General features: G+C 36.6%; 1 protein-coding gene across 2 annotated transcripts in view; it reads right to left on the bottom strand.

The window, feature by feature from the left end:
• LOC129775138 (uncharacterized) overlaps positions 1 to 11,196 on the bottom strand; it is a 59,569-nt gene extending 48,373 nt beyond the window's left edge. Inside the window, exon 1 of one of the 2 annotated variants that reach the window (XM_055779467.1) lies at positions 10,454 to 11,196. The gene's annotated coding sequence lies outside the window, so the exon portion shown is untranslated. The remainder of the gene's footprint in view (positions 1 to 10,453) is intronic. The other variant, XM_055779465.1, reaches the window with a different exon arrangement.
• Between the last annotated feature and the right edge of the window lie 1,133 nt (positions 11,197 to 12,329).

The raw sequence follows: 12,329 nt of genomic DNA, 5'->3' as shown, positions 1-12,329 counted from the left end.
CACTTTATCATTGCGAGGGCTCGGGTTCGATTCCCGTTCTAACTGGGGGATTTCTTCCAACTTTCCTTGTGGTCAAGCGTATTCTAAAACATGCCACTCCAGAAAACATTTAAGGGGGGACCCCTGTCTGGAAGGACGGAAAATAATGAATTTGTTACGAATAAAGTGGAGTGTTCGTGTATTTTGGTTATTGTTTAAGGTATATTTGAAGATGTGTTTTCCATTTTTTGAGTGCACGAATAATGATTATGACGCTGTTGACAGCTGGATGCGTAGATGTTGTCTGAAAATCGGTACCTTGCTGGTGGTATCGGTTCTGAAGCAACTGGGTGTCGTAGAACAAATTCCAATGAATATTTTGAGACTTTAGAACAATACATGAAGCGTTACATACGGGTTTTTTAAAATTCGAAAAATTGCCAAAACGATGGGCATTTTTGTTAGAAATTAGATATTTTTCATGACAAATCTCTAAATAGCGATTTTTTAAAAATCGAAAAAATGAGATATGAAAAAACGGCTGTGTAACGCCTTAGATAATTCATGTTTACATGCTGATAATAAATTTCAGCCCCATAGGTCGAGTAGATCCTGAGAAATCGATACCACCAGTTGAAATAATATGGTTTCGAGAAAAACGCGTTTTAAAATTCGTACAGTAATGCTATATCCCTTGAGGTGACTTCATACTTTTGACTGTAACTTTCCAACGAAATTAAATGTCGAAAAATCCTTTTAAGACAACATTTCTGAGGACATAAGCTTCCCAAAAATGCAAAAAATAACAAAATTCTTTTTTTTCGATTTTTCAGACCGGGGTCTCCCCTTAAGGCGTGTTATTCGGCATAGAAATCTCAACTAAGTTTTTCTAATAAAAATGACGCAAGTTACACCTACGTTAAGAAGGCAAAAGTTCCATTGGGAACGTTAGTATCATCCAAGAACAACAAAATAATGGAACAACTAAAGAATAATAATTCCCAGAACAGTATATCTTGCGAAGGGAAATAGGTACAGTTAAAAATCATTGTTATCTTCTTCTTTCTTTTTCTCAAATGGCACTAAGGTTCCTAGAGGAACTTCGCCGTCTCAACGTAGTATTACTTGCGTCATTTTTATTAGTACTAAGCTGAGATTTCTATGCCAAATAATACGCCTTGAATGACAGGCTCTAGAATACGCGTGACCACAAATTTCTTTGACGCAAAATTCCCCCAACCAGAACGGGAATCGAACCCGAACCCCCGACATGTTAGTTGTGACGTTAACCACTCGGCCATAGGAGCACCATCACCAGATTATCTACGAACGCTTATTACATCGAAAAAAATAAAATACAGATGCTCAAAGACATAATAGATTATATAATGCGAATTCTGATTATCAAAAATGGATTTTTCATGTCAAATTTAATTTTTCGTGAACCTACTTTTAACATTTAATTGTGTTAACCAGAATTTTAGTTATCACCCAATTTCGCGAATAATCGGCGCTCGAATGCACATAAACTTCTTCGAAGTGCAGATCTATTTGAGTATGTTTTATCATTAAATTTCTCATCAATATTTTTAATACTGCATCATTCATCGATTCACGATGATGACATGAAACGAACTAAAAATTTTCAAAATACTGGGACTGTGACTTCAACATACCGTTGCAAATGTTCTTCATTTTTATAGCCATAGGCTTCCGGGAAGTCTTCATGCGGAAGGCAGTCAAGGAATCAATCAAGGAGCTGTCTGGACCGTTGGATTTCCATAGCAAATCCTAGCCAAATCCAGAGCTGCAATTTGTCAGTCACTGCATATATTTAGGCTACTATGACGACCATTGCAAGGTTACCACCAAACGACGTGCAACAAAACATAAACCGACAAAACAAATTCCTCAGTAGGAAGTGACTAAACGTGCCTCGTCAGTTGTCAGTGACATTAATGAAAAAATGCAGCTCTGGCCAAATCTAAAAACATGCTAGCAAACTGAAACTAGCGTTCTTAGAGGAAGTCTCAAGGTCTCAAGGTAGACCTCCTATGTCTTGTGTCGGTCCTTATTAGTACTCTGTTGAGATTTATAAACCAAATAACACGCTATGATCAGATTCTTAGTGGTATGTTCGAGAATACGCACGTTTTCAGTGCTAGTCAGTGATACTTTCTTTAACACGTTCGTCGCCCAACACAACGATTCTGAGTTTCTTGTGGGGTCCAACTTGCGGATAAATTATTAAATGAACATCAAGGTAAGGTTGGTCATGATATAACAATATTTTTATAAATTTGAAGACGAATTAACAACAATAACACATGCAATGATAGATCTCTTTGTGATCGTTTGTCTGCTCTCAGCCACCACAACAAAGAATCATATTAACATTTTATTCAACGATGTAATAGTTTACATTTTTTCTAAACGAATTTTAAGGTCTGGTGAACTTTTTTACGAATGTATACGGAATTTCTATGAATAGTAGGTAACGGTACTTGTGCTCCCTTGGCCGAGTGGTTAGCGTCATAACTAACATGCCGGGTGTTCGGGTTCGATTCCCGTTCTGGTCGGGGGAATTTTTCGTCAAAGAAATTTCCTCCGACTGGCACTGTGATCACGCGTATTCTAGAGCTTGCCACTCAGAATGCATTCAAGGCGTGTTATTTGGCATAGAAATCTCAACTAAGTACGAATAAAAATGACGCAAGTAATACTACGTTGAGACGGCGAAGTTCCTCTAGGAACGTTAGTGCCATTGAAGAAGAAGAAGAAGGTAACGGTACTTAGTAAAACATGATATTATTAGCGTGGAAAGATAAAAGAATCTCGTACAGATTTTTTGACCAAGACCAAGAATCTGTAGTTACAGATCACAATTTGGGGTTTCATGCAGAATTTACAGATTTTTTGAAACAACGTTCCAGTTCAGTTATGGCTGGATGTCAACCATTCCATGTCAATCTGATATAGTGATTCTCACATTTTTGTGAATATTGGTAGTTATAATCAAATCCAAAAAAATCCTTATTTGTCTTTGTAAAAAGAGGAAAAAATGGGATTTTCGGACAAAACTTAATATCGATCGCGTCACGAAAACTGTCAAATTTTGAGCGCTTGTTGCGCAGTCATTTCATGATGGATTTACAATGGATTCATCAATCGATTTGAACACTGTTACAACCCGATTCATTGTAATATGTATCTACATTTGGTTCCGTTTCCTCATTTGGTGTCCGTTCCTCACGATTTAACTCAAGAACGGAGCAACGGATTTGAATAGTCAGTATCAGAATTGAAGTGTCTCAGTCTGTGTCAGGTTTATATGCTAAGAAAATTATCAAAACCATTCGGAAAGTTGAAAAAATTGGAAAGTCATTTTTTGGCAAGTTTTGTATATCTATCTATCTATATAAATAAAAATGATTTGGTGTCCGTTCCTCACGATTGACCTCAAGAACGGAGCAACGGATTTGAACAGTCAGTATCAGAATTGAAGTGTCTCAGTCTGCGTCAGGTTTATATGCTAAGAAAATTATCAAAACCATTCGGAAAGTTGAAAAAATTGGAAAATCATTTTTTGGCATGTTTTGTATATCTGTCTATCTATATAAGTAAAAATGATTACTTACTATTTAACTCAAGAACGGAACAACGGATTTGAACAGTCAGTATTAGGCTTGATCTGTCTCAGTCTGCGTCAGGTGTGTATGTCAAAAAAGAAATTATATACGAATATAGATCACGGACAGATGCAATTGTGGGCGGGACGAAGTTTGCCGGGTCAGCTAGTGGGAAATAATTTTTTTTCAGATATTTAGTCTTTCAAAGTAGCGTTGAAATGGGAGCTTCTAGTTTTTTATACATTTGTGCTGGCCTTCAGGTGTAGTGGTAACATCCCTACCTCTCATGCTAAAGGTTACGAGTTCAATTTTCATTCCCGACATTCTTCTGAAAGTGATGAACCAACCAAAAAAAAAAGTCACTAAAATACAGAGAAAATATATATTTATGTATACCGGAAAATGTTTCCCTAACACGGACTAGGAAATCAGTCTAGTCTATGTTAGAAAAAATGAGTGGATTATATCTATGATATTACCGCAAGCTTGACGTGGTACTACCGTTGGCTAATCATAAGTAATCATTTGTTCGTATTTATTAAATTATTGATTCAATGAAACAATTTTCGAATTCGATTGAACTCAACATATTTACTTTGTAAGTCAAGAATTTGAACAAATGCACAATGCGAATGCACAAATACACCAATTCATGCATTGTAATAGATTATGTCCTTCGTTACAAGCAGTGTTGCTACATTTAAATCTGTACCAGAAGGAAAAGATTTTTCTCATCTGTTCTTTTTCTTCAAAAATTCTGTACCATTGAAATATATAATTGTAGAGCAAAATAATGAAAGATGAAAAAATACTCAGTTCTTTACTAGAAAATATTATATTTACTTGCTTACTTTATATCTAGATTTGCTTACTACAATTTACATGACCATTTGCTAGTCTCGAATGAGCATGAAGGTATTGAACAAAAGTTCCCCCCACTTGCATGTACAGTAGAACCTCGATTATCCGCGATTGCTAGTTCCCTAGTAATTCTATAAACCTTCCCGAAATTTTTTAGTGAGTGATAGAGTCTTTCTCTTTTGTTTTGGTCATGACTTTCACATTATCTGATCACTGATGTACATGACCTTACAGATGGATAGTTCAATAATTTATGTATTGATAAAACATGCTCAAATATCTTTTTTTACGTTTTTGTACCACATTTTTAGTACTTTATTGCGTTATCCGCAATTCTCGTTATACACGTTAATCTAGCCCGACTATTTCGCGCATAGTCGGGGTTCTACTGTATATGCAATGCCAATTTCTTCAGGTACCGTAAACTGTAGCGACAACTAAGAAAAGAGCCAGCACATACGGCACTCCAACTTCTCATCCTGAGAAGTCAGGTACAAGTCAGGAGCTACGTACAAAACAGTGCAGTGAGTCAATAAACGAGTCGGGACAGCGTTCTACGAGACGAAACATACAGTCAATCGCAAAATTGAGTATACAACTCGTGTTGGTTTGTTATTGTTGAGTTTTTCAGGGGTTAAAAAATAAATAATTAAATGCGACTTATATTAATCGTAAAATCGATCCATTTTACTCTCATGTAGTAATAAGAAAAAAATTAAAATGGTCACATTTCTACTTCATGTTTAAATACAAACAAAAAATCTCCAATTAAGAAGTTGCAAAATTGAGTGTACAGTTCAAGTTTTTCTTTAAACTAAAATTGAAATCAGTTCAGAAATGTTGATAGATAACAAAAATCAATCCCCTAGTATCTGGTATGGCCCCCCTTTGGCGTCCATCACTTGCTGCAAGCACCGAGGCGCGATGTCTAGTCACTGTAGACGGAAGTAACTCCCAGATCTCCGTAATCGTCGTTTTGAGCTCCGTTTCATTCTCTGGATTTCCATTGATGGATGGTTCTTGATTTCCCACCATATATACTCAATAGTGTTCAAGTTCGGTGATTTCGGAGGTGTTTTGAGTTGATTGGGACTTAATAGAGAAGGCATTTCAGCACCACGAAGTCAGTTTCGACTTCGGGTCATTATTCTGTTGAAGGTATTAATCACAAGGGAGACCGAATTTTTGAACGGGAGACTGCAGGTTACGGTTCAGGAAGATCAATTAAGCCATCTTGTCCATCGCCGAAACGATAAACGCCAACGCCGCGATACCGCCGCCGTGTTTTACTGTGATAACAATTCGCTGAATCTGAAGCACCGATCCTGGTTTCCTCCACACCATATGTCTTCCATTCGATTCAAAGATAATGGTTTTCAGTTCATACGTATAAAAGACATTGTTCCAGAACTCCTTAGGTCTGTTTACATATGCCTTAGCAAACTGTAGTCGTTTTGACGTAGGACTATGTCTTTCATTTCTATACCGGGGTGTAAAATCAAAGTTTCGCGAGCGAAAGCGAGCGCCGCTCGGAAATCCACTCAGTTCTAATTGAACAGCGATTGGAGCATGTTGTCGCTGTTGTGGTGAAGCTCTTCGTTTATCATGAAAGCGCGGATGAACGGTGTCACCAAGAGCCTGTTTGTGCACCTTAGGCCAGAAGGGAATCCATCAGGAGGAGAGTGATGCCACAAACGGTTCCCCGGGAAGACATCGCTACACACACACATACACGCGTTCATTCCATTTGGATGCCATGGGACTCTGGGAATTTAAAAATACATTCAAGTGAAAGAGTTTATTTTAATGTTTTCTAACCATGTAACACAGCGATGAAATTAATTTGATTTTGTAATTTTTCAACCAACTGTAATTAGCAGGAAAGCTTCTAAAGATTATTCTTTCCCATCAGTAGGATATTTCCGTATCCAATATTGTATGCGCACGCAATCGATTATTGCTCAGTCACCGAAAGTTTCGAGCTCAGAGAGTTCATTCCCCTCTAGTTTGCCTTCCAAATTGCCATCGTAAACCACACCTTCTCTCGATTCAATCACACACAAAAATCATACTTAAGCGATACTCTGGTGGTGATACGCATTCATTTTTCGTGAGGACATCGACAAGATAACATCGTTGCCTAACGTGCTGGAGGAGGTGGACGGCGAAAGATCAACACATACACGCGCAGAATTCTTTCCGTTTGGATGCCATTCAGCATCGAGAAAGTTCCGGAAAGATCTAATCATTGCTGGAAAATAATCTGCCAGTTCCTCTGGGAATTTAAAAATACATTCATGTGAAAGAGTTTATTTTAATGTTTTCTATCCATGTAACACTGTGACCAAATATTTTTCAATCAAGTGCTATTAACAGGTGGTTATCGAGTTAGTATTAACCACTGGTGGGCTTCCAGTATCGAGGAAAATGTGGAAATATCTAATCGTTGCTGGAAAATAATCTGCCAGTTCCCCTTGGAATTGAAAATTACATTCAAGCGAAAGAGTTTATTTTAATGTTTTCTATCCATAAAATATCCATATAATACATTTGGTTTTGTGATTTGTCAATCAAGTGCAGTTAGCAGGAAAGCTTCTGAAGATTATTCTTCAGAACAAGGTTTTTCGTATCCTATATTGGATGCATAAAACCTTGTGCCTCCAACGTAACGCTCTCGTTTTCGAAGTCCCCCAAATATTCATTTATTCATTCATTCAGAATGGATTTTGATTCAACTTCAAACAAATGATCTCTAAATCAACGATAGTCCTACGTCACCCTTGCGGTTATACCATAGATATAACCCACTTCCTGTTTTTTCATATTCACCTTTGAGATGTAATACTTTTCACGACCAACACGACCTCTCAGATTGTTCCTGTATTGTGCTCTCCAGACAGGCCTTTCAATAATGCCGGCTACTTCGATAGTCAATTTAGGAAAGTTTGTTTTAGGGTTCTTTCGCAATGTTCGAACAATCACCCGTTCATCATCAGAATATATAATCCGCTTGCGTTCTCTACCGGGAGATTTTCCATGGTTCCTTCGTATTTCCACTTGTTTTTGATTTTCTTTACTGTAGAGTCGGTTCTTCCGACAGCAGCTGCTATTTTCTGCAATGTCTTTCCACGACAATTCATACTTATTATCATTGTACGTGAAACAACATCTATTTCTTTCCTCTAACTTGCCATTTTCCTAAAAACTTTTTCAAACATCTACAAAATACAAAAACCAACACTGCCCAAGCAATGGTTAAGTGTTGGCACCAATCACTGATGAAAAAGTACGTTAATTCGCAAAAAAACTAACTTACAAGACTAATTTGTTCGGAGAAATTTAAGGTGTAGATAGAGATTGTTTTCATTTTTTAGGAATAAACAATTAGCAGAAAACTTTTCTCTGAATTTTAATGTGTGAGTAATAAAAATGCATCAAAAGAATCAATGTATTCAAAAAATTTTATACCAAATAAATGAAAGTATCGTCAAGTAGCATTTGTACACTCAATTTTGCGATAGACTGTACGTAAAATCGTAAAATCGGATTTCATTCAGCTTCCAGGACAGGATTTTTACGCGGCGACGGGACAGATATCTTCAACATTATGAAATTATCCAAGTTCCACCAAAATACCTGATTTTGCAGGTCATCTGCACCTGCAGCCGGAAAAACGATACTTTCATCGCCACCGAGACCATCAATCTTTTACGTCAAGGTTGATTCCGAATGAAATTAACCTACTGCTGATTAGAAAACATAAAAATAATTTTTCAGTCAATTATACAGTGTTGCCAATGGTAATAAAAAAATGAAATTCAACCGAACGTACTTGCTCTATATACTATATTCGATAATGACGAATAACTACGATTTTATTGGAGAATATGGAATATTCTGTTCAATCGATCGCGAAGATTCTGTTAATATATCATACTAAGAATATCATACTAAGAATGTCACATTTGTGGGAAAACTATATCACATTTGGCAACTCTGATTTTTTACGTGATTCGTTTCCTTCGTTCTGTGCGCTTGGTAGTTAAAAAGCTAAAAGAAGAAGCAAGTTGCAAGTTTTTTTTTCTGAGAATGAGAATAATAATTGCGCAACGCGGATAAGCCCCTGTTTATTCCAAAAACAATTTTTTTATACACATCCGTGAAATGAAATAGTGCGAAGCGTTAAAAGGAAAGTTTCGAGTATTGATTTTGCGGTCATTCTGGATTTACACTTTTCATAAATAACTGTGATCTACAAGTCAAGCCCTTTCATTCGATACCCATATTGAAGAGGTTTTGATAAAGTATGTAGTCCGCCATTTTGTAGCGGCCGCCAATCAAAATCAAGACCTTGGAATACGCAGTTTTATAACGACAGCAGAGATGAAGGCGTGCTCCAAACTTCAGATCAATCGGTCAACAGGAAGGAGGTTAAATTTCTATTGATATGGGACAACCCTACAGATAAAAATACAAACATATTTGCAATAGGTAATGCTAAATAAAACCGTTTAAAAGCATATTATAAAAACTATATTTTAATGTTTTTGATTATTTGATTATACTACATAACCCATATTTACATTTAAGTGCCTATTCTATCAAATTCCATTTAAAAATCGCATTCAAATTGAATAAGAAAACTGTCACCCAAATCTGGGTGACGGGGCGATCAAACTGTTAACAGGGTTTGGCACCCTGTCGTTATGGCAAAAAGGCGATAGAGTAGTATGCCGAGAATAACGTGATGGGGGTGCTCAAGATCACAACCCTCCCAACATCCCAGAGCTCTGTTGCATAGATATATAGGATCATAGTCAGAAAGTGGTGGAAAGCGAATGTCAGTTCGAAGCAAACTGGTGTCTGGCGGCCAACGAGGTAGTCGAGAACGCTGTACAATAATTGATTGAAGTATATTCTTTTGGAGGCGAATGAACTGCAAAGTTTAAAGCCTCTTAAAAACAAAGAAACGTGAAACGTATATTCTTTTCTGACTGTTCATAAAACATTCTGAAAAGCTCTAAATATTTACGTGACAACCCAATATTAAAAACTCCACTTTTTGAGGATTATTGTAAGTTCTACCAATCAACAATTCGTTAGTCGGAAGCACTTATGATTGTACTTGTTTTTATTATTACAAAAAAGTTTTGACGTGTGTCATTCGATATCATGAGATGTCTAAGATCGAACAAAAAGAATAACTAGCAAACGATGAGGAGAGAAATATCACCCATTGCCAAAGTATTTGGCATTTCATTCACTCTACAAATTCTCTCAAAACCGTTTGGTTTCTCTCGGGTTACGGATATGTACGAACGAAGAGGATCATTAGGGCAATGATGTATTAAAGTGATGTTTTTTGGAGAATCTCATGCGCCATAGCCATTTGCCGGTAAGTAGTCATGCAATCAAATCATCGGATCTCTAAGCTTCTGAAATTGTCATTCGTTCGTTTCAATATACAACTAATAGTGTATGTTGAAAAAAGTAGTTTATGTTACGCTTTCCGTTTTTTATTTTTATGTAATGAATTTGAACAACTTTAAGTGTTAAATTAATCGTGAACTCATCTTAAATTTCTAGTCTTGATTATTTCAATTGAATTCTGATATCAGATGATGAAAATTAGATTTAGCTCACACAGGATCCCTTGAAACGATACAGAAATATAGCCATATTTCAAGCTATTGACGCTCACTGTGTAACCAACAAGGCATATTAGGAGAAAAATGAGAGAGCAATCTGACGAGAGAAAAGTATATAAGCAAGGGGTAGAAGTTTTAAATTGCATATCATTAAAGAACAATATTTCAAGTTCTTTACGTTTTTTTCAGTCAAAGGGAAATTTAATGAAAAATCGATAGGTGTCCACCATGTTTGAATTTTGTGCAACTGGAAGAAAATTCCAATCAAGGTGCAGAAATGTTTCACCCTACCAAATGTGTTACTTTTGATACGACCAACATGTAACTTGAACTCACCTTTTGTTATGATTTCTCTCGCTCGTGTTGCAGATGTAAATAATGCGAAAACACATTACAAGCAATCACTTACGTAGAGCACTTCAAAGTATTATAAGTATCCAAAATCGATAGAATGATTCACTTTCAAGTAGTTCTTTTCCGAATCCAAAGAATGTTCCTGAATATTACTTATATAGGATATTTTTTCACTACATAACATTTCACAGAATTTGCTCAAACCGCACTCAAACTTTTTCTCATATGTGTATTACATATAGAATTATTAGACTTGTTTTTCTTGCTCGTCTGTCATCTGTCGGAAACGCTCCTCAGGTATTGGGAAACTATAGACGAGTGGCTCTTCACAACTGGCCTGCTGCCATATGCACAAACACATTCACTGTATATACACCAATAACGTTACTTCAAGGCAAATCTAGTAATGGCAGACGTCTGCAATAAGTACTTCCTTTCTTATGTCATTGGCATATGAGCTTCCGACAAAAGAATGAAGTTATTTTCTATTTCTCATATGGTTCACCAAGTAGTAGTTTTTGGGAATATTCACTATTTTTTTCTATATTTATATAGAAACACACGTAGGAACCGAATACTGACCGCTCATGTTAAACACTTGATCACGAATGGTGGAAATTTTGTTGGTATAGAAATACCAAGAGCATTCTTCATCCGCACTCACGATTACTCTTTCGTATTGTACAATACATGAGAGTGAGTGAGTGAATTTTGGTTTCCGGAGATTATTCCAAAAAGTCAACTTCGCTCACAGAACATGTTAAGTAAACACATTAAAAGTAAACAATGATGGGATAATGCAAATACAAATATGCTCAATGCAATTACAGGGGTGGCGCGATGGTTTATTACCTTGTCTTTTTATCATGGGTATGGGAAAAAGATGAAATGTAAAGGTGGGTGTACACTGTTCGACCGAAGTTCAAATATTTAACATTTGGTTGAAATGCAATACAAATACAGTAAGTTGAGTGCACCCGTGGCCGAGTGGTTAGAGTCTCACATTATCATGCCGAGTGTTCGGGTTCGATCCCCGTTCTGGCCGGGGGATTTTTCGTCAGAGAAATTTCCTTCGACTTGTACTGGGGTCACGCGTATTCTAGAGCTTGCCCCTCAGAATACATTCAAGGCGTGTTATTTGGCTTAAGAAATCTCAACTCAAACACTGTCAAACAAAAAAATTCTCAAGTGGCAAACAAAATAAATATTAGCTTGTCGTGTTTTGCGTCAAATATATTCGATCACGTCACCGGAAAATGATCGCAGAAAACAACTACGACAGACACAACCGCTCAGAAAAAATGTAATATACGCTACAGTAGCACCTTTTTCCAGTGACATCGAAGCTGGGATGTAACGCGTCTTGGGCTTTTGTCGTTAAGCGGTTGAATGGGTTTCTGCAATAAAATTGAGAAAAAATATTTTAAATGAGTATCATTGAGTGTTATACATATTCACACAATGTTATTGGCGATCCATTCTTTGTTGTTTCGAATGACAGGTCAAAGAGAATTTCAAAAACCAACCGCTGCAATCCCGTCGTTTCGCTCAATACAGGCAGTATTTGTAGTGTTCGGTCGATGGATAATTGACACTATTACTTCAAAGAAACTGCCACGGAAAAGGTGTACACTAGTATTGCATAAGCAATGTATGTTTTCAACTGCAATCGTCAAAATCAATTAAGTAATTGCAAGATTTTACAGATTTTCAAATAGGCCTTTTCCACGGCACGAAAAGTGTCTTCACATCATATTGAACAAAAATGAGTAATTCAAAACAACTACTTCATTGGAAAGACATGTATAAAGATTTAAAACTTTTCTTGATGAATCGTTGATTAGGTGAACGAACATTT

This window comes from Toxorhynchites rutilus, chromosome 3, assembly GCF_029784135.1.
Source record: "Toxorhynchites rutilus septentrionalis strain SRP chromosome 3, ASM2978413v1, whole genome shotgun sequence".
Lineage (NCBI taxonomy): Eukaryota > Metazoa > Arthropoda > Insecta > Diptera > Culicidae > Toxorhynchites > Toxorhynchites rutilus.
The sequence above is the reverse complement of the archived record's forward strand: the minus strand, read 5'-3'. Positions and strand labels throughout refer to the sequence as shown.